The 23,835-nt window shown below is 41.3% G+C and overlaps 1 protein-coding gene across 3 annotated transcripts in view; it reads right to left on the bottom strand.

The window, feature by feature from the left end:
• The window catches only part of CPQ (carboxypeptidase Q), a 385,779-nt gene that overhangs the window by 996 nt on the left and 360,948 nt on the right, over positions 1 to 23,835 (bottom strand). The gene's annotated exons all lie outside the window — the stretch shown is intronic.

Genomic DNA, 23,835 nt, shown 5'->3' with positions numbered 1-23,835 from the left:
TGCTCAGAAACCACTGCCACTCCTTTTTGCTTCATTCTTGCCTGCTCCTGCTATACGGGCCACAAAGGCAGAATACTTTCCCAGCCTCTCTCGCAGCAATTAAGTGGCCACGTGACACCATTCTGACTACTAGGATGCGAGTGGAAGGCCATAGGAAAGTTCTAGGAAAGTCTTTACTGACAAAAGAGTCAGGCAAAAGCCCTAATGCTACCTGAGAGGTAGGTGAGGAGTTTGAAGTTACCTGAGACAAGAAGCCCACACACTGAAAATGGCAGTGGAAAGCCAGAGGGGCCTGCAGTTAGAAGACATTGTTAACCCAGGGATCAAGCTCGGCACTTCCTGCTTTGGACTTCCTGCTGAGGGGAAATAACCCTACTATCAGTTTGAGTAACTGATACCAAAGTCTCCGTGTGTATAAAACGACAGTGTCTTTTCTGTATCTGCAAATTATGTGCCTCCCTGGATTCAAAAGAAGGCCAACACCCCTTTCCTCAAGTTTTCCCTCTCAAATCATTAATTTACTTCCCGTGAAATTCACTGGCAACTTGCAAGAGCACCAGCAGGAGTCTCTGCCCTACTTGAAAGCTTTTTCTCAAGGGAAGCTTCTCTAGTTTCAGCTGTGGATTGGAGCCTCAGCGAATCACTGCTAGCTCATATTCATCCTTCAGAATTCACTGGGTCCACTTTATGGACTCCAATTGTACTGGTTTAGCCTCTGGCTTTGTTTATTTACTGTTTTATGAAATATACACACATAAGATTGTAGAGAACGTAAATGTGTATTATAAAGAAAGAGAATCTAAAAAGTACATAATTCAATGCAAGAAAGATATTACCAATATCTTTGAAGCCTATTTCATGAGCCCATGTCCACCCCCAGGCTCCATTCTCACCACTTGTAGCTACTTTCCTCCTTCCAGAGGTCACTGTCCTGTCGAGCTTCTGTGTTAATTTCATTAAATATATATATATATATATATATATATATATATATATATATACATATACACACACACATACATACACACACACACACACTGAGTGGCCAGATTATTATGATCTCTGAACACATAATAATCTGACCACTCAGTGTGTGTGTGTGTGTATATGTGTGTGTATATATGTATATATGTATATATTAGAGGCCTGGTACATGAATTCGTGCATGGGTGGGGTCCGGCCAGCCTGGCCAGGGGGAGGGGACATGGGCGGTTGGCCGGCCTGCCTGCTGGTCGAACTCTTGGTCGAGGGGACAATTTGCATATTAGCCTTTTATTATAGGATATACACTGAGTGGCCAGATTATTATGCGTTCATAGATCATAATAATCTGGCCACTCAGTATATATATGTTTAAAAGGGTCTGCCTTTTGAACCATATACCGCAGATATATATCTGACTTGCTTTTTTGCTCAATCATATGCAAAATTTATTTGCTATTGTATATAGCTGTATTTTCATTTTTTATTGGTGTACTATCTCATTTATTTACCCATTTCCTTGACAGTGGGCATTTATATTGTTTCCAGTTTTCTGTTATTATATGCTGCTACTGGCATTCTCTAGGGTCTAAATATAGGACTGGAATTGCTGAGTTATGTAGTATGTGTGTGCTTAATTTTATCATGCAATTCCAAAATGTTTTCCTTTGTTATTTATACTTGTACTGTCAATATATGAGTTTTCTCTTGCTTCATGTCCTCTCTAGCACTTGGTATTATCAAGCTAATTTTTGCTAATTGGTGTGAAATACCATCTTATTGTGGTTTTAATTTTTAAAATTGAGATTGGGTATGTTTTAATATATATAAATATTGTCAATTATGTTTTCTCTTTTGTGAACTGTCTGTGCCTTTGCCCATTTTCTTATTGATTTGTAGGAGTTCGTGACATACAGTATTTTAGATACTAATCTTTTGTTAGCATTGTTTATGTACATAATTTCCCATTTTGTGGCTCTTTTTACTCTGGTGAATAGATATGTTTTAGTGAATAGATGTTCTTATTTTTAATGTAGTTGAATTTATGAATCTTTTCCTGCATGATGTTTACTTTTTCATCTTAAGAAATTCTTTTTACCCTAATATCATAAATAAAAATGAAAAACAAAACTTTAAAAGTTTTATTACATCAGAGAATATAAGTTCTTCATCCATTTAAAATTGGAATTGTTTTTTTTTGCATATAGTAGGCTTTATTTTTCATTTGTCCCAGCAGAATATACTCACTTAGTACATCTTTTTTCTCCACTGATCTGCAGTATCAATTTTACAATATATCAAGTTTCCTTATATGTGTGGTTGTATTTTGGAGCTTTCTAATTTTGTTCCATTGTCTATTAGTCTTTCCCTGTGGCAATACCACAGAATTTTCATTACTGTTGCTTTCTAAACCTTGTTTCTTCTCTTCTTTCTCCTTCAGAAGTGTCGTACTATTCTTGACTATTTGCTGTTCCAGATAATGTTTAGAATCATCTATATATATAAAAGCTAAGCAACTGTTACGACCATACGATAACTATAACGCACACTGACCACCAGGGGGCAGACGCTTAATGCAGGAGCTACTCCCTGGTGGTCAGTGTGCTCCCTGGCCAACCTCCCACAGTTGGCTGGGCTGATCACCGGCCAGGTTGAGGGACCCCGCCTGTGCACGAATTCATGCACTGAGCCTCTAGTTTAAAATATTACAAAGTATTTTTGAATTTTGATGGGAATTATGCTAATCTATATAACCATTTTGGAAAAATTAACTCTGTTAGGATACGGTTTTCTTATTAATGAAAACGGTGTGTTTCTGTTTAAGTTTTCTATAATGTCTCTAAAAGTTTTGTAATACAGTTTTGCATACCTTTTGTTAGTTTTTTTTCCTCCATGGTTTCTACATTTTGCTAATTGTAAATTACATATTTAAAAAAAAATTGCATTTCCTGTTTGTAGCTATTCATTTTTAGCATCAAAGATAGCTCTGATTCATAAAATGGCACATGTTCCTTTATTTTCCTACGCCAGGGGATAGTTTTGTATAAGATTAGAATGATTCATTTCTTGGCTATTTTGTAGAACTCCTTACAAAACCATCTAAGTCTGATTTTTTTTTTTTTTTTTTGTAAAAAATTTAATGATTCACTATCTATCTTGATTATTGGGTGATTCAGGTTTTGAATTTCTTCTTGAATTAACTTTGGGAGTTACGTATTTTAGGAATTTATGAGCTTTGACCAAATATTCAAAATGATCATAAAGTGGTTAATATTCTGTTTTTAGCTTTTTAAATTAAATTTATTGGGATAACATTGGTCAACATGAACATATAGGTTTCAGGTGTAGGTTCCTATTTTATAAGATCTGTATATCGCACCATGTGCTCACTATATATATTTTTTTGTTAAATGTTTGCAGCATCTATCTTGAGGGATGCCATCTTTTTCATTCCTGACATTGGTTATTGGTCTTTTCTCTTTTTTTGTTCATCAATCTTGCCAGCAGCTTGTCAGTTGTATTAGTCTTTTGAACAACAACAAAAAAGAACACAATTTTGGTGTTTCTTTTTAATACTTTCTATTGTAGTTTTTTTTTATTATTCCCTTTTCTCTAATTTCCTGAGTTGAATGCCCACTCTATTACTTTTCAGTCTTTCTTTGTCTCTAGCATAAGAAGTAAGGCTATATTCTTCCCTCTGATACTGCTTTACTATCTATATCCTATCAGTTCAGATGAGTATTTTCATGAATATTCAGAATATTTACTAATTCTGTTTTTTTTTCTTTGATTCATGTGTTAAAATGTGTCTTTCAATTTTCAAAAGTATGGGGTCTCCTTAGTTAATTTTTCATTATTGATTTCTAATTTAACTGTTAGGGAATGCGGGCTGTACGATATAAATTCTTTGAATTTTGTTGAGATTTTTCTCTATGGGCTTTGATCCATTTTTATAAATGTTCCATGTGTTGAAAAAGATGTGTCTTCAGTATACTGCATATGTCCACTAGATCAAGCTTGTTAATTGTGTTCTTCAAATCTTCTAACTCCTTACTGATTTATTGTTTATTTGATCTATCCATTTTGAGAGATGTGTGAAAATGCCTCTCTGTGATTCTGGATGTGATAATTGTTCTTATAGTTCTGACAATTTCTTTTTAACACATTTCAAAGTTATGCTATTAGGAGCACACATATTTAGAATTGCACCTTCCAGGTCAATTGAACATCTTTATTAATATGTAGTCATCCTCTTCGTTCGTGGGAATGCTCATTGTCTTAAAGTCTGGTTTTTCCTGATATTCAGTACAGCCACTCCTGCTTCCTTCTGCAGAGTATGGCCCAGTAAGTCTTTACACATAATTTTAGTTGAAGTTTTTCTTTGTCCTTATGTCTTTAGGGGTTTCTCTTACAAATACTTTAAAATTGAATTTTAAAAATCTAGCCTAGAAATCTTTTATTTTGAACTGCAGAGTATAAAATGAACTAAATCATTTGTTTAGATTGTGATTATTGTTCTATTGGATTCATTTATACCATTTTAGTTTTTGCTTTCTATGTTTCTATTTCTTTTGTTTTCTACCTTTCTTTTTTTTTTAAATATATTTTATTGATATTTTACAGAGAGGAAGGGAGAGGGATAGAGAGCTAGAAACATCGATGAGAGAGAAACATCCATCAGCTGCCTCCTGCACACCTCCCACTGGGGATGTGCCCGCAACCAAGATACATGCCCTTGACCGGAATCGAACCTGGGACCCTTCAGTCCGCAGGCCGACGCTCCATCCACTGAGCCAAACTGGTTTCGGCTACCTTTCTTTCTTGCCTTCTTTTATTTTTTCTTCCTCTATTTTTTCTGTCAGTAGAGACTTTAGAAATCATAGCTCACATATTCATCTTAATAAATTTAAAGTTGATCAATATCTTATATAAGGTCATTAGAGTCCCATATTTTGTCTCCTGTCCCACATGAACTCACTACTTATTAAAACCCATACTCTAGAAAAACAGAGATTGGCCAAGACCCTCAGACAAATGCTAGGCTTTAGAATTTCCTAACCCCTATAGATTCTCACTTTGTCATCTTTTTACCCCTAAAGAATCCCCTTACTTGGCCTCTTGCTAAGCCACGCAGGGAGAGAAATGTATCTATGAATTTCTGGTCTACCATATTGCCAGAGCTCTCTTCTCCCAATCCTTTACTTCCTGTTCGTGGATTAGACACTTCATTGTTCCTGAGCCCTATGTTGCCTGGGGATGCTAACTTTTCCCCAGCCCAACCCAAGTTTTAAAATCTTTGTACCAAGGTTTTCCCTACCTACCCCCACAAACTTCTTGCTCTGGAGTAGAACTGGACTTACCTCTATTCATTCCTATTTTATACTGAGGTCAGCCATGGTGCTATTAAACACACCACAAGCCAGAGAGGTGAAAAAGAAGTATAAAATAAAGCTCAACTATCAACCTTGACAATTAATGGCTCAAATATCCAAAACAGGGTGTATAAAGCTGCCAGTTCCTATCAAACCCTTAACCTGTGTTGAGGAAGCTTCTTCCTCTTCACTGATTTTTCTTTCTAAATGAATAAAACATGTTTTCTGTTAGCCAAGTAGCTCAGAAAGAGTGAGATCTCACCATCATCCAGTCTGATAACATAAAACCTTCAGTGAGTGGGCTGGAGCCATAAGGTTCAATTGGATAAATACTTGAGTTCCTGCACTATTGTAGGCAATAGGCTAAGGACTGTGGCAGATAAAAAGGTAAAAAAGACACAGTCTCTACTCTCAAAAGCTTATTCTGCAGTTTGGGCAGAGAAAATGTGTCCACAAGTAGTAATAATGGAGCCAGAATATACTGAGTCCACCAGGGAAGGCCAAAGAAATGGTGGATAGCTCATGTCGTTAAATGCCCACATCTCACCTAGACCAGGTCCCCTTGTTGAGTGCTCTCCTTACTTCTCGTGTCATGATCTTCACTATCCTTTCTTAAAATCGATTATTTCACATATGTTTTTCACACTATATGTAAACTCCCTGAAGGCAAGGCCTGTATTTTGTTCCCCACTCTGTCACCAATGCCTAAAACATAGCACCAAATAGAAGATGAATGCATATACGTTGAGTGGACAACACTGTGGTGACTGCCCAGAGTGGGGGCGGGGGTTGAGGGGGAGGAGAGGAGGAGGGTGTCAGGGAAATAAACAGTGGTGGGCGGAGATCTGACTTGGGATGGTGAACACACAATACAGTGTACAGATGATGTATTATAGAATTGTAAATATGAAACCTGTTTAATTTTGTTACCAGTGTCAGCCCAATAAATTCAAAAAAAAGGGGAAAAAAGTAGTCATGGTTTAAAAAACAACACAATAAGGGATGATGAAGTACCCCACGGCTAGCAGCAAGGACGGCCTTTACCACAAGTATGTCTAAAAGGGAAAAGAAGAAAGCAGCTATAACTGCAATTACAGCTGTAGGGGAGGGTCACCCGAGAAGCCGGGGTGTCTATAGAAGCAGGGAATCAGTCCCCTGCTGGGCCTCCCTTTGGCCAAATCCAATCATAAACCTGAGGGCAAGTGTGACATGTTAATGCAGTCCATAACAGTAAGCCCCAGGGGCACAGTATAAGGTAGAGAAAGGCGAAGAACGATATAAAGTGCAAAAGAGAATATCCAGTGCACGTGCTTGGGATGGCAACAGACGTTCCAGCTGAATGGCGTATGTGAGCATTCCAGTTTCAGTGATGTGGGGAGCAGCAGCTTAATTATTGGCAGATTAAGTTGGTAACCAACTGTGGAAGGTCCTAAATATAAGGCTGAAAATAGACTAAATGTAAATGGGGATCCATGGGGGATCAATGGGCAGGAGGGTGGGAGACGGGAACTGTTCCTTAGGAAAGTGTTTCGGAGAAATAAGGAGGACCACAGAGGTGAGGAGATAGCTGAGGAAGATAGGTTTGGGTACAGGTAACAAGGACCAAGGCCAACTGGTGACATTCCAGTCTCTGAGATTCTCGGGAAAGCATGTGGCTGAAGATAACCAACCTTCCCAATGCAAAGGCCAGAATTCCATATTAAAACCACAAGTCTCTTGATGCCATGAGCTCACAGCAGACCCAGGGAGACCAATCTGGGGGCTTGCTTTGGTAGTAGCTGGAAGCATTTAAACCGAAACCATGACATTTCAGAAATAGTTGAAGCTGGTGCAGACCATATGCTTCCTGGATCCCAGAGAGTATCAGGTGAATGTAATATTCACATACAAGTTAAGGACAAAGTCAAGGAGCTTAAAGAACAGAAGTCACGGAGGGGTGGATGGAAGAGGAATCAGAATTGTGGAGGTCAAGAGACAGGAAGGACGTTTAATTCCAACAGAGTGTGGCTCACTTAGGGCTGTTTTCCTCCCATTCCTTGCTTCTTAAAGACATTGCCTGACAGAAAAGGCTCCAAATTCTGTACTGAAAAAAATAGAGGCAAGAAATTTTTGTGCATGCCCCCTTCAGGACTCGGAAATTCCCTTTCTGTCTCAGACTGAAAGAACTTGACTGCCAGATGGGTGGGAATTTGGCTGCCTCCCTGTAGAACTAGTGACTTAAGAAAGGCATTTCCTTAGAGATCATCTAAGTTCCCCTGAATGTTTTACAAAACTAAAACAATTCCAGAAAATCCGATATCACCAACGAGAATACTGATAACCACAGGAGATACGCGGGTGGGCCTGTTGGCTGCTTTGCAGCTTTGTCTGTGCAATTCCAAGGAGACATTTTATCAGTGACAGCTACTGATCTAAAAGACCAGCGCTGAGGGAGAGCCTGCATTTCAGTTTCTGACATCTAGAGTGGGGGGAATGCTGACTGTCCCCAGGGATGAATTGCACTGTGTCTTTTGACAGGTAGATGAGCTCAGAACAGGGAATTATCAAATGCTTCTTAGAAACAAAGCTGGCAAGAAGGAGCCTGTTCTGAAGGCTCAAATTCACATCCTGGAAACGAGCATGAAGAGGGCAGTTCGCTGTTAGGAACCGATTTGTAAGGGAGGCTTAGCATTTAAGGATGTGAAGACATATCCTTAGTTTGTCAGTCGAGGAGAAGTTGGACCTAGGCCAGGAGATTCAGCTTAGAGAACACAGGGGTTGGAATCACACAGGCCTGGGTTCAAATTCACCCTTCTGCTAAATAACTGGGTGACTTTGGGCAAATTATGGAAAGCCATTTAGCCTTAATGTCCTCACTTATGATATAGGGCTTATGATACCTGACTTTCAAGATGCTTAGTAGGTACTCAGTTACTTTAATCATAGATGTTACATAACCATGAGGATGACCAATTCAATACAATTGAAGGACTTAAAATTCTAATTTAACAAATCAAAGTTCTGACGATTGTTCTTCAAGATGGGACAGCTGGACTGTGAGGTGTATTCTGTATGACCACATTTCCATCCTGGTTTGGATTATTTTTCTTTCTCCTCCTCCCCTTCCCCCTTCTTCCCTCTCCTCTCTAAATCTTTTTTGTAAACATTCATCTCAGAAAATATTTTCCAGCTGTGTGACCGGGTGACGATGGTGCAGAGAATATTGTAAGAAATAGCCAACATGCCCCATATTGTTCTTGCAGATTCCAATCTTCACAGAGAGATCCCAGTAATGACTGGTCTGTGCGGGATATGGGAGCAAGACTGAATACCTGCTAATTCCTGGAGAGATGGGTGGGTAATACACACAAGATTCTCACAGCCCCCTGCTATTGTAGTCTGACCCATTCACAGAGTTAGCAGGGTTTTCATGTACACAAATTTTTGTGTTATGTGAAGTTTTTGGAAGGCATTTGAAAGCTTTGAAAGTTTACATTCAAGCCTGTTATTTCAGTGCATACACTGGATGCTGCAAAGTTGCATAAAGAATGCACTCACAGGCAAGCAGCTGTGGAAAATCCATTTCTCCCTTATAAACATATCTTGAACGGTCTGGTGTGTGCAACTTAATTGCAATAGAATGTATTACAGACAGTCCCCTAATCATAATAATTGTGGAGTTAGAAGAATATTATGGTCTTAACTTAGACCCTGCAAGAAAACTTGGTCTCTCTATGAAATCTAAAAATACATTTAAAATTTAATTACAATTATTTTTTTCAGCAACATTATCAAATAAAAAACACCATTACCAAAACAATTAGAAAATCAATTCATGGGATTTGTAGACATTTAATCTGTCTTTTCAAAAGGGGCAGTTTTATCCCTACTGTATGAAATCTCATTGAAAATTAGAGTGAAAAGCAGTTAATTAATAGCTTCAAAACCCATAGTTCCCCAGAAGAGAAAGCAACGTATAAGAGGGAAAAGAAGAAATAGTAAAACAAAGGAAAGGACAGGAAAGGAAATGGAAAATATCCCCGATGAGAACTCCATGGAAAGCATTATAATTTTAATTTCTAAACTCTCAACCTATCCAAGAATCTCCAAGCCTGTGCTAAAAAGTTTCAGATGTGCTACTAAGCCCCCGTTCCCTCTATCTTTTCAGAAAACTGGGAGAAGTTGCTGGGATAATCTTCACTGTGTAGTCTGGGTCAACACCAGCATACTTGGAGAACCTCAGTTCACATGTACCTGAACTCTGTGATAACGAGTCATCTTTCCATGAGGCTGAAGAACTGTACGGCAGCAGTAAGACTAATGACTAATACGTGCAGTTGGGACTACAGGCTATTTGGGGATTGCTTCCCGTGTGCCTACAGCTTTTTGGAGATTATTTCATTTAATCTCCCAGTGACCCCAGGAGGAAGGGTTGGACGGTTCAAGAGTAGGCACCAAGCTTGGCTCTTTTCATTTCTGGATACCATAGTGTCAAGGTTACAAGAAGCTATACCACAGAAGACAGGAAATAAATATATTGAAGAAATTTTACTGCTAAAAAAAAATCCCATCTGAAAAGATGAAGTATTAAAAAATATAATAACATGTAAGTACTAATGAGTAGCATGTATCATGTCCAGAAACCAGGGGTATGGTGCCCTGTGAAGCAATTTAGAGGCAGCTCAGGACAATGAAGAAAACTGATCTGGGAGTCAGAGCCTCTGGATTCCCGTCTGTTCCCCATATTTATTTATGTGTCAGACAGCACGGATTTATCCAAAATAAGTGTGTCCATGCTTCTGCGTAAGGCATTTGGTTACAAAAAGATGACAAACTCCTTGGCTAATGCTGCAAAATATTAGTGAAGTTTTCTCTAGCGTGGCTTCCTCGGAAAGACTACAAGGAGGACAGAGACATGGGGAGTAATCCTTGCCTCAACCCTACTTTTGAAAATGGAGCAAAGTTAGATGTGGACAATGGTAAAAAATTGGGTGAATGTTGCCTTAATTATTCAAATATGCTTTCATTTTATTTATGCAAATAACCTTTTTCTTTCTTAGTCACCTGGCAGATTCTAATTTGGCAGCTAAATGCATCCTCTTTAATTGACTAACTCTTAGAGGGATGCAAATTTTTTTATACAAAACTTCTAAAATATAATCTCCCAAAAATCATTATGCAGCAGGAGGAAAACAAGGAGCTAAACACGAAAAACTTGGTGAATTCCAAAACAAATATATAAGAAGGAGCCTGGGAAATGAATATACTTTTAATGCAAATGCATTTCACTTAATCTAAAACATCAGTTCAAGGAATATCCATTAAATACAATGCTCACGAAAAGATCCTGGCCCATGGCAATCCATTTATAGGAAATTGACAAGGCTGAGATGCAAATTTAACATGTAGCTAAATACCCAAAGCTATTACAGTTGACCCTCATTAATGTAATTTTTGGGACAATCCTTGTAACGAGGAAACAGTGATTATTCTCAGCAGCCACCTAAAATATAATTATAGTGCATTTGATTAAATGCTTCTGTGGTGAGATAAACTGCAATTTACACATTTCTGGGTGTTCTCTAAAAAAAAAAAAAAAAGGCTGATGATGAAAAAGGAAGCTAATGCTACTTTGTGGGGTAACATGTCATTAGCTGTTTCATCATTTGTACTCAAACTACAGAATTATGGGGTAAAGTAAATGGGGCTTGAGATTCGCTGCTGCAGAAATAGTTTCCTGAAATAGTTTCCAGCACAGAGTTTATAAACACCGGGAGCCCTGCTGTTTCACCTCCTGATTTATTTTTCTTAAAGGCTTTAGAATTCTTGACAAAAGGTGGAAAGGAAAGGATGCTGTCTTTTACTAACGAATTAAACCGGTAAGAAGACCTCGTTATGGAGGACAGGGAACAGGAAGCATGAATTATTTCTTGTTTAATTCCATATAGTTGAGAAATAATCTTCCTGTTGCTTTAAATAGGTTAAAGACTATGCAGGATGATCACAGCTACCTTTACATGTATTAACTTTGCACTCATTGCTGCAGAGCAAGGCAGCCACTAGGGATTCTTTTAAACGTGACTTGTATACAAGGCTTTTGGAAAGGAGACCACATTCGTCCATCTGATATCTACAGAGCTCCTACTAAGGGCCAAGTACCTAGCTGGGCCTTGGACAAACAATGGTGGGCATAACTAACAGCTCTGCTCTCACGGATTTCATGGAAGTTTCCAATCTAGTACCGTACATCTCTGTTGAAATGAGGATGGCTGGAAAATAAAAAATCACATCCAAAACTGTGTGGGACTCCACAGAGGAGGCTCCCCAGTTTCTGTTTTAATGAAGTAAAGATTATTTATACGAGCGTGGTACAAGCTGTTCCACATTGGGCCTGGGAAATAGTCATCCTACTTACTGTCTCGAGCATTGGTTATGTTCAATGCAATATCAGGTAATGATGAAAAGGTTACAAAATCATAACCATAATCATAGCCAGAATTTACTAAGTACTTACTATGTGCCATGGCCTTAACTAAACATTGACATGTTTTGTCTTATTAAATCCTCACAATGGTTCTATAATTATCATCATGCTCATTTTACAAATGAGTAAGCTTAGGCTTAAAGGTTATGATAATGATTATAAGCAAAAAATGTCTGGTGAGCCAAGAAGAATCCATAGGCAGCAAAATAGCAGACATATGTCGTAGCAATATCTTTACTGATACAGCTCCTAGGACAATGGAAACTAAGGAGAAAATAAATGGGACTACATCAAAATAAAAAGCTTCTGCATAGCAAAAAAACCATCAATAAAACAACAAGAAAGCCCACTGCATGGGAGAACATATTTGCCAATGTTATCTCCAATATTTACAGGGAAATCATACAACTTAACAAAAGGATAAACAATCCAATCAAAAAATGGGCAAAGGACCTAGACACTTTTCGAAAGAGGACATACAGATGCCAAGAAACATGTGAAAACATGCTCAAAGTCACTAATCATCTGAGAGATGCAAATCAAAACGATAATGAGGTACCATCTCATACCTGTCAGAATGGCTATCATCAACAAACAAGTGCTGGCGAGGATGTGGAGAAAAAGGAACCCTCTTGCACTGCTGGTGGGAATGCAGACTGATGCAGCCACTGTGGAGAACAGTATGGAGTTTCCTCAAAAAATTAAAAATGAAACTGCCATTTGACCCAGTAATTCCACTTCTAGGAATATATCCCAAGAAACCAGAAACACGAATCAGAAAGGATATATGCACCCCTATGTTCATAGCAGCACAATTCACCATAGCTAAGATTTGGAAACAACCTAAGTGCCCATCAGCAGATGAGTGGATTAAGAAACTGGTACATCTACACAATGGAATACTATGCTGCTATAAAAAAGAAGGAACTCCTACCATTTGCAACAGCATGGATGGAACTGGAAAGCATTATGCTAAGTGAAACAAGCCAGTCAGAGAAAGATAAATAACACATGATCTCAGTCATTTGTGGAATATAATGAACAACATAAACTAATAAACAAAAATAGACATAGAAGCATCAAACAGACTGTCCAATCTATGAGTGAAGGCGGGGGATGAGGGGGTAAGAGATCAACCGAAGGACTTGTATGCATTCATATGAGCATAACCAATGGACACAGACAGTAGGGGGGGAAGGGGGTGAGAGCGGCCGGGGAGAGATCAATGGGGGAAAAAGAAGACTCATGTAATACTTTCAATAATAAAGAATTTAAATTAAAAAACAAAACAAAAACATCTTGTGAGAAGATCTGTAGACCTTTTTACCTTTTGCTGAATTCATCCATCTTTTTAAAAAGTTAAATATCTTAACTGTATCTTGTTATCTTAACGTATTTTTATTTTTTTTATTTTTTAATATATTTTATTGATTTTTTACAGAGAGGAAGGGAGAGGGATAGAGAGTTAGAAACATCAATGAGAGAGAAACATCCATCAGCTGCCTCCTGCACACCTCCCACTGGAGATGTGCCCGCAACTAAGGTACATGCCCTTGACCGGAATCGAACCTGGGACCTTTCAGTCCGCAGGCCGACGCTCTATCCACTGAGCCAAACCGGTTTCGGCTTAACGTGTTTTTAAAAATTTTTTATTGGTTAATAAAATTATAGAGGTTTCAGGTGTATCATTCAATAACACATCATCTATATAGTCTATTGTGTGTTCACCACCCCAAGTCAAGTCTCCTTCCATCACCATTTATCCCCCCTTTATCCTCTCCTACCTCCTGCACCCCTTTCCTGCTGGCCATCACCATACTTTTGTCTGTGTCCATGAGTCTGTGGCTTTCTTTTTTGCACTTAATCCCTTCACCTTTTTCACCCAGCCATCTCTAACAGCCCTCAGTCTGTTTTCTCTGTGAATCTGTTTCTATTTTGTTTTCTCACCATTATCATTCCTGGGTGTTTCTCTCGACTGGGTATTCTCCTTACTATGGGTCACATTTTCTTGCTTCTTCACGTGTCTAGTGAAATTTGATTGGAGGGTAGGCCTTGTAAATGTTATGCTGTTGTCTAGATTTTCTTGTCTTCCTTTACAGAATGTTGAATGTTGTTTTTGCAGTTAGAGGCATGCGTGATCCTTTCAAGGCTTGCCTTTACATCTTGCTAAGGTGAATCTAGAGTTGTCTTGATTCTAGGGCTAGTTTAGTCCTACAATTAAAGTGAAGTCCTGTGGTCTCTATTCAATACACCACATACTCAAATTTGTTCCATTTTGGCTGATCAGAATTCATACTTTCCCTTACCATGTGGATTCTGTTCAGCCTCCAGCTCTCTGATGGCCGTCTTTGCTGAGTCTTATGGAATTTTACCCTATACATGCTCAGCTTAGTATGCAGCAAGAGACGTGAGGGGAACCCTTAACAGATGTCTGGAGCTCTTTTTCTGTGTAACTCCTTCCTCTCTGTCCTATAAAACATAGCTGCCTCAGACTCCCTGAACTCTAATCCCTGTCTCTGCAATTGAGTGAGACTACTGTGCTCTGTTTGGGTTTCCCCTCCCTGTTCCATGACCTGAAATGTGCCTCCAGGCAGAAAACTGGGGGTCATCTTTTGTTGTCTTTACCTTCCTGTTGTCCAATGGCCTGAAGCAGATATTCTGATTAGCTTCTAGAAGGTGAAAAATATGTCATATGGTGTTCTTCCTCTATATTTCAGCATCTGACAGTTGCTTTACTTGTCAATGTAGCACAGTGGTTAATAGCACAAATTATAGAGCCAGCCTCACTGCGTGTGAATCCTTACTCTGCATGTTTCGGCTTGTAGCACGGGGAGGGATATTTCACTTCTCTGTGCCTAAATTTTCCAATGTATAACATAGGAATGATCATAATTATACCTAGCTTTTAGATTTGTTTGAGCTTCAATGAGCTAATGAGTTAGAATGCTCTTGGTATATGATAATACTCAATATGGTAGCTATTGTTAATGTTATTATGACTCATCATCAAAAAGCCAGTTAGCTTATTCCCATATAACTGATCCTTCATTTTTTTTTTTAAATCTCGTGCAGATAGTTGGAATTTGTCAACAAGATCACATAATACTGTTTCATTATTGTTATATTCAAGAATCACGCATTCCATCTCTTCCAGTCAATCAGAAGTAACAAGTAACAAATCTGAGAACAAACAGCCTTGACAAAAGCCACATCCTAAGAATTTAGGGGATTATAAGTGCCCCCTGCTCTTCAGCCTTCCATCCCGGGTGGCAATGAAAAGGTATATGTGCTTTGTGTTTCCAACAATGAGATTTTATTGGAGCTGCACTCGTGGCAATAGATCAGTGAAGGAACACGGCAGTGAATCTGCTTGTAAAATGAAGACTCCTTTTATAGAGCAAATGATTGCCCACTAATCTATCTATGCCGTAAATCTGGAGTTTTATATGTAGGGTCTGTAAATGGGCTGCACATGGGCCAGTAGTAGTTTCAAAGACTGGGGTTGGCCTCTTTACATGGCTGCTTTCCAACATGAAAGAGCTGCTCCTTTAGGGAGACCCTCCCTGGAGCTTTGAGGGAGTTCTTGGGAACAGGAGGTTCCAATATTTACATGTGTTAGGCAAAGGTTTGTTAATCACTTGTGTATGTGCTTAACCAGCCTGGATATCAGTCATGCATCCAAGAATCAAATAAGAACTCAACTTTTAACATAAACAAATATCTTTGGTATTTGCTCGGCAAACCAGCCCATGTGCTACCACTACCCCTACCCTTCTGTTGTGGGAGTAGTCCTCCCTCATGTTCCTGAAGGCCTCTCTCTCTGGGTCCTGGATTAAAATGGCCAGCTGTTGCCCTAGCTGGTTAGGCTCAGTGGATAGAGCGTCGGCCTGTGGACTGAAGGGTCCCAGATTCGATTCTGGTCAAGGGCATATGCCCAGTTGTGGGCTTGATCCCCAGTGTGGGGCATACAGGAGGCAGCCAGTCAATGATTCTCTCTCATCATTGATGTTTCTAGCTCTCTCTCCCTCTCCCTTTCTCTCTGAAATCAATAAAAATATATATTTTAAAAAAATAGCCAGCTGTCAGATGACTCCAGCAGAGACGTTGGCATGATGTGAAGTTCATTTCTTGAAAATATTTAATGATAGTCTTCAGAGGATAAAAGGATAAAGAAGCAATTAAAACTCACTCTCTTGACTGGATACTGTGATTCAGTTAGATTACTTTAGCTTCTGATGTACTATAGTGCAGGGGTCTGTATGCTGTAACTGATCTAAGTAAGTCCCCCCTTACCCCCCACTGATGTACATGGGGGACTAATGTCACAGAATAGTAACAGATTCTGAATCGTCTAACAACCTCCACTTTCTGAATAATAATTTGAATTTTTTTGTTGTTAATCCTTACTTAAGGATATTTTTTCCCATTGATTTTTAGAGAGAGTGGAAGGGAGGGGGAGAGACACATCAATTGTTTGCCTCTCACATGCACCCCAACTGAGTCTTGGGATCAAGCCTACGACTGAGTACATGCCCCTGACCAGAATCAAGTCCGAGACCCTTCAGTCCACGGGCCGACACTCTATCCACTGAGCCAAACTGGCTAGGGCATAAATAATAACTTGAATTTAAACCATTTTTCCTTCAGAAAAGATTAATGTTTTCATTTTCGTATGTACCTTACTACTATTTATGTGAGGAAATAGAGGCTGGATTCGTATTCCTCTCTTATTAGAGTATGAGAACCAGGGAACTACAGAGAGTAAATCATTTGCTTGAGATCATACAGTATGACACAGAACCTAAGAAAATCCTGGACCTTGAAACGCCAATATTGCAACCTTTCTGCTAGATCAGGGTCAGCAAAGTATTTTGTAAAAGGGCTTGGGACTAAATATTTTAGATTTGATGGGCCACACAGTGTCTGTTGCAACACAATTATTCAACTCTGTTGTTGTAGCATGAAAGCAATCATAGAGTGTAAATGTAAATGAACGAGCATGACAGGTTATGAAGAATTTATGATGAATTTCTCTCTCTCTGACTTTCCATTGTATATATGAGGAAACTGAGAGGTTAATTCACTCGTTCAAGGCCACATGGTTGCAAATGAAATGTGAAGACTGCAGCATGCATCTCCTGACTTCTAATACTTCTCTGCTAACTGTCCCAGGGGAAATTCATACCAATACTTGAATTTTCAGATGAGGAAACACTGGGACCTGGAGAGTTTGAATGACTTGTCTGGGGTCAATGATCTGTTAGTGGCTGAGCCGGAACTAGAACCATCATCTGTGGCTTCCAGGCTGGTCACCTATCCCTTCACATTATTTGAACGCTTCCCTGAATAAAAGATGTAACTGGACAGAACGATGGTATGTCCATTGCATTTTATTCTTTAAACTTCCTGAAATGATATCATTTTATAAATTATCTCTTTGATGTACCAAATAGTATCCAAATACAGAATAATGTTTTTGATTCACTTTGTGTTTTGACTATATAATTTTCAAATCCCAATCTGGGTTATAGAACTTTTATTGGCATATTGTAGTACCTTTTGTTTAATTTTATTCTTTAATGCAGTCTGATGATTACATCTTTAAGCACAGTACTTAAGTATCTCCTGCAATCCAGGGAATTTGTGCATCAAAAGGAAAATAAATTGATAAGGAGGACTCCTTGGTTTTAAGTAGCACTTTAAAACAAGTAGTTAAAAATGGAATCATCCTGACTTCTAGGGTCTCTTCTAGCTCTGTCAGAACATAGTACCTGACAGGGTGACCAATTGTCCTGGTTTGCCTGAGACTGAGGGGGTTCCTAGAATGCTGGATTGTCAGTGCTGATACCAGAAAAGTCCCAGGCAAACCAGGATGAAGTTGGTCACCCGGAGCTCTGAATAATATGTGTTGAATGAATTGACCACTAACTGTAACTCTGCAAGCCTGGAGGTAACGGTCCTCATTTGGAACAGGCACTGGGGACAGGAACAGGAGGGCTGTCCAATTTCTTAGCAACATGAGCATGGTAGGGCTTTGTGATTTTGTGAAAAAACAAAAACAAAAAAAAAAACCCACAAAAAAACCCAAACCTAACTGTTTTAAAATATAAAAGTATATTCTATATAATGAAAGCCTAATATGCAAATTGACCAAATGGCAGAACAACCAGTTGCTATGACATGCACTGAACACCAGGGGGCTGATGCTCAACACAGGAGCTGCCAGCCAAGGAGGGTGCCAGCAGGGGCCCCCCTGATTGTCCCACAGATTGGCCCTGATCGCCGGTTGGGCCTAGGGACCCTACCTATGCATGAATTTCATGCACCAGGCCTCATATATATATATGAAAGAGCAGTCCATGAGGTCAATGGGGGAAAAAGGAGACTTATATAATACTTTAAACAATAAAGAATTTAAATTAAAAAAGGAAAGAAAAGAAAGAACAGCCCATTGGCAAATCTAAATAAGTGTGGATTATTATTGCTACATTTTCCACTCATTGGTAAAAATAGTGTAATCTATTGCTTAATCTAAGAAACATGTAAACAAAGAGCACTTTTAGCTCCAAGTATAAGAAAAGGCATTTGCTCAACATGGAAAGCCCTCCACCAGCTACTGGTGACTATCAATTCCTAGACTGCACAGCCTCCAGCTGCCAGCACAGGAGCCACAGCAAGCCCAGGAGGTGATGCCAAGTTTCCAGACTCTGGACCCGAGGCCACAGGCCAAATGACACGGTCCTGAGATTTCTCCGAGGCCTCCTGCCATTTCTACCTTCCTCCAGCAACTCTGGTTTTCCGAGTTTGGCTGGCTGAGCAGACCTGCCGGGGATTTCCCAGCTTTGGGGAAAGGAGTTTCTGGTGGTCCCATTAGAGCCCAAGCAGCTCAAAGCTTTCTTTGTTGTGAATAGAGTCAATGTTCCTGCCAAGGGGCTCCGCCTCCACCACAGGTGTCAGCTACTCTCCCTGCCCCGCAGAATGTTAAAAGAAAATACCAGGAGGATCCATACCATCCAGCAATGAAACAGCTGCTAACACACTAGCCCGGGTTAAAAACCGCAAATGACTAAGAACTTGGGTAAAAGCAACGTGAAGGGTTTTCAGACTTTTCCCTATAGAAACACTGAAAACCTTATTCTAATTTTCAGTTACATCTGCTGACTGTTTACTTAAGGCCGTGGTTAGAAAATGCAGTTTAAATATGCATCCGTGAATTCAGCTGACATTATGGGCTGGCCAGACCCAGTAATGTGTCTGGCTGGCTCTTATTTCCGTCTTAATGAGAATAGGCAGGGACAGTTCCCCAACGGTCAGACTGTCCTAAGGAATTCAGACACCTAACTTCATTAGGGACAGTCTCCGCGGCCCTCCCGGGCCTCCCATCCTCCAGCCCTGCACGTCTCTGATTTCTCTCTCCATAACTCTTACTTTGGGCTTTACTTTTTCTCTTTCCTTCCTTGAGTCCATTACAAAGTTGGTGTTTCTTTTATCTTTGGCCACTTTTCCCTTTTATTTCCTGTCAACCTCACCCATTTTCCTTTATTTTACTCTCTTCTTTCATTGTCCTTGACCTTATTGCCCAACTTCTGTTCCTCTTTGTAATGTGTTCCTTGTTTTTCACTTGGAATTTCTTTAAGCATTTTAAAAAGCCATTATCACCATGTTGCTTAATTTTTAGTAAACTTGATTTTTAAAATATATTTTTATTGATTTCAGAGAGGAAAGGAGATATAGAAACATCAATGATGAGAGAGAATCATTGATTGGCTGCCTCCTGCACGCCCTCCCACCCCCTTCCCGGGGATTGAGCCCACAACCTGGGCATGTGCCCAGGCTGGGAATCGAACCTGACCTCCTGGTTCATAGGTCGACGCTCAACTACCGAGCCACAACAGCCAGGCTGAACTTGATTTCTGAAGTGGAAACTCCATTTCCTTAGTGTGCTATGGTAGAGAGGTAAAGCCCATAAATTCCTAAAGCTGGCTGAAATGGGGAACAGAAAGCCAGTCGCTCTGTGCCAGAATGAATTTTGAAGCAGGTGGCGAGGGGTATGAATACACACACCTATATCCAGCTTAGCGCACACTGTACTTCCCCAAATACAGCCTGTCCATGCCCAGAGAAAAATCAATTTCTCCTCATTGAATGCCAAATGAAGGCGGTGGAAGTCAGGTACTAGTCAACTATTTAAAGAGAACAAAGTCAAAAAATGGCACAGAGCTTTCTGAAATCGCTATGAAGTCCAGCCTCAGAAACAGGAGTCCCTGAGTGAGCTGAGGATATTCCTACAGGGTGACTGATGTGTGTGCGTTGGACAGAGTGCTCTGGAGTATTCTCCAGATCCCCAAACATTCCGCTAACACAAAACCTGAGCAACACAGCCCCACCGGAGAGTGAAATGCTTCCGGTGGAAAGCCTTCAGTCGTTTCTCAGAGTTATGAGCAGACTCAGACTCACACCTGCCAATATAGCTTTTGATTACAAAACACACCAGTCGGCAGTGCAGGTAACAGTAATGATCTCGGTAATTAGATTCTGACCTGCACTGCATACTTAGGACCTTGGGCTTTTGTGCAAATAGAAGACACGGGGGAATATCTTTAGAGTACTCGGTCTCTTCTAGTGAGCAGGTCAGGTCCTTAATAAGCTCTTCCTGAAACCATGAGAAGGCAGATGGCCTTCCCTTTCCTACCCCCGTCCTCTCCTTTCTGGTTCAGCAAATTTCAGTCGTGTTGCAGAATGGAAAAGAGGGAGAAAGCTGCAAACAAGGAGGCGGGGTGTTGGGAACTGTCTAGGAAGAAATCCAATTTTTGTGTGCTCTGTGAATTTCAAACTGGTAATGCTACACTCATTACACTGCCCATTAAGCAAACAATACAGGGGAAACCCTGTGGTGTTTTGGAGGCTGGGAGGGAGGAGAAGAGGCAAGTCGGAGAGAGTAAACAAGATGAGGGCATTGTTTTAAAGGAGACTGCCAATGTTCAACCAGGGAGAGAGAACGCCTGCACACACACACTGAAGAATGAAGGAGCACATCAGCTCAGTGCTGACAACTGCAGTAACATCCATTGCAGCCACACAAGGATCTGCTGGTGTCTAGGTAATGGTGTGACTTCCGTGCAGTGGGTTTAACGCAGAGAGAGGAGGTGTGACCAAATACGTGACATATTGACTTGGTGTGAAGAAATAATATCAGATCTGTGAGAGTAAACATGGTTACCTCGTAGTAAAAACGGGGACACAGAAAAGGGAGAAGGAAAAACACTGACGACCTACTAGATGCCAGCCCTTCCACATACGATGGCTCATTTAATCCCTAAAACACACTGGCGCAGTGGGTAGTATCAGGCTTTGTTCCCAGACGAGAAAAATAGGCTCAAGAAGATATGCAAATAGCCCAGGTTCATACACAGCTGCTCAATAAATCCCATATGGCTGCCACTCTGCCATGATGCCCTGTGGGGACACAGTCTAGTCTCGTTACCTTCAAGAAAGGAAACCAACGTTTATGGGTCACCAGCCATGTGCCAGCTACCTTGAAACATACTCTCACAATCGTCCGTCTCCTATGACTTCAGCTCCACCAGCTTGCAGACAGTCGGACAGACAAGCAATATGCGGCCCCTTCAAAGGACAATTCAGAATCCTCACCACTGTAGCACCACAAGTCTCCTGCCTGGGGTCGGGAGTACTGGGAAATTCCCAGCACTTGGCACCCCTCCTGGATAGGGAAATCTCATTAGAGAGCCACAGGAAAGGCTTTGGGAGCAAACAGGATAAGAACCCAAAAGAGATTTCTCAGCTGTGCACGCACGGCCTTCAGAATGGATGCTTCTGCTGCCCCTGCAGAAGCCAAGCAATGCAAACCACGTTTCTGCACACAGAACAGGCCCAGCCCCAGAGGACAGGCCCGATTTTCAGCCGGTTTGAAACAACGACATAAGGATGTGTTTTGCAGTATCCTTAGCAGCCCAGGGGAGAAGCTACCAGACACGTTATTTTCCTGGGACTTTTAGCTTCAGTACATGATTACAGCTAACATCTATCAGACATTTGCCCACTGTGTGCCAGTTACTGTTCTATGCACTTTATATGTCCTTATTAAATTGCAGGAGAATCTAAGGGTGGGTGTGATTCTCCACTTCTGTGAGAGACTTAAGTAACTACCCCAAGGCCACCCTCAGCTGGGAACGGACTGTCCTAGGACCTACTTCTTCCACATGGAACTGATTCGCTAATCCTTTGGGAAGTTGGGGATTAAGCTCACCATCAGAATATTTTTTCTTAAATACAGTGCCCATATTCTCCCATCTTTTCTTTGCTTTATTTCCCATTATTGCTTCTCACCACAGGTTTTATTTATTCACCTCCCTACCTCATTCTAAAATACATTAAAATTCTGTTTATGTTTATCCCATCTTAAAAAACAAACATTCCTTCACCCCATACTCCTTTCTAGCTAATGCTCTTTCTATCTCCTCCCATTAGAGCCAAATCTCTTGAGTTTCCTTTCTTCCATCTTTATTTCCTCACTAGAGGCCCGGTGCACGAAATTCGTGCACGGGCGGGTGTCCCTCAGCCCAGCCTGCATCCTCTCCAATCTGGGACCCCTCGAGGGATGTCCGACTGCCTGTTTACAATCCAGGACTGCTGGCTCCCAACTGCTCGCCTGCCTGCCTTCCTGATTGCCCCTAACCGCTTCTGCCTGCCAGCCTGATCACCCCTTAACCACTCCCCTGCCAGCCTGATTGATGCCTAACTGCTCCCCTGCCAGCCTGTTTGCCCCTAACTGCCCTCCCCTGCAGGCATGGTCCCCTCAACTGCCCTTCCCTGCAGGCCCGGTCGCCCCCAACTTCCCTCCTCTGCTGGCCTGGTCACCCCTAACTGCCCTCCCCTGTAGGCTTGATCTCCCCCAACTGCCCTCCCTTTCAGGCCTGGCCCCTCCCAACTGCCCTCCCCTGCTGGCCTGATCGCCCACAACTGCCCTCCCTTGCAGGCCTGGTCCCTCCCAACTGCCCTCCCCTGCAGGCTTGATCTCCCCCAACTGCCCTCCTTTGCTGGCCTGGTCTCCCCCAACTGCCCTCCTCTGCCGGCCTGGTCACCCCCAACTGCCCACAACTGCCCTTCCCTCCAGATCATCTTGTGGTGGCCATCTTGTGTCCACATGGGGGCAGCCATCTTGTGTGTTGGAATGATGGTCAATTTGCATATTATTCATTTTTAGATAGGATTAGATAGGATAGGTGCACGGGTGGGGGCTGGCTGGTTTGCCCTGAAGGATGTCCCGGATCAGGGTGGGGGTTCCCTTGGGGCATGGGGCGGCCTGGGCAAGGGGCCTGTGGTGGTTTGCAGGCCGGCCACGCCCCTGGCGACCCAAGCAGAGGCCCTGGTATCTGGGATTTATTTATCTTCTATAATTGAAACTTTGTAGCCTTGAGCGGAGGCCTAGGCCAGCCAGGGTGTGGGGAAAGCTTGGCTTCCTCCATTGCCAGGGAAACCCAAGCCTCCTGCTCGCTCCGTGGCCGCAGCCATTTTTGTTGGGATTTATTTATCTTCTATAATTGAAACTTTGTACCCTTAAGTGGAGGCCTAGGCCAGCCAGGGTGTGCGGAAAGCTTGGCTTCCTCCATTGCCAGGGAAACCCAAGCCTCCTGCTCACTCTGTGGCCACAGCCATCTTGGTTGGGGTTAATTTGCATACTCGCTCCTGATTGGCTGGTGGGCGTGGCTTGTGGGTGTAGCAGAGTGATGGTTAATTTGCATATTACTCTTTTATTAGATAGGACTCTCCACTCAGTTTTCAATCTACTTCACCCCACTCCTCCCCTGAAACTGCACTTGCCAACATCACCTTTCCAGTTGTAAAATCCAGTGGGTATAAGAATGTCTTTCTGGGACACTGGACCTGGTTGTCCATCTGTCCTGGAAAGACTTCCCCTGGCTTCTGTCAGGGTGATTCCCCCTCTGGCTGGCCCACGCCCTGGCTGCCACGTTTCATCGCCTCAATACATTTGTCCTA

Source organism: Plecotus auritus (assembly GCF_963455305.1).
Source record: "Plecotus auritus genome assembly, chromosome: 11".
NCBI classification, from domain to species: Eukaryota; Metazoa; Chordata; class Mammalia; order Chiroptera; family Vespertilionidae; genus Plecotus; species Plecotus auritus.
Note: the sequence above shows the minus strand (reverse complement) of the source record. Positions and strands in the feature narration are given on the sequence as shown.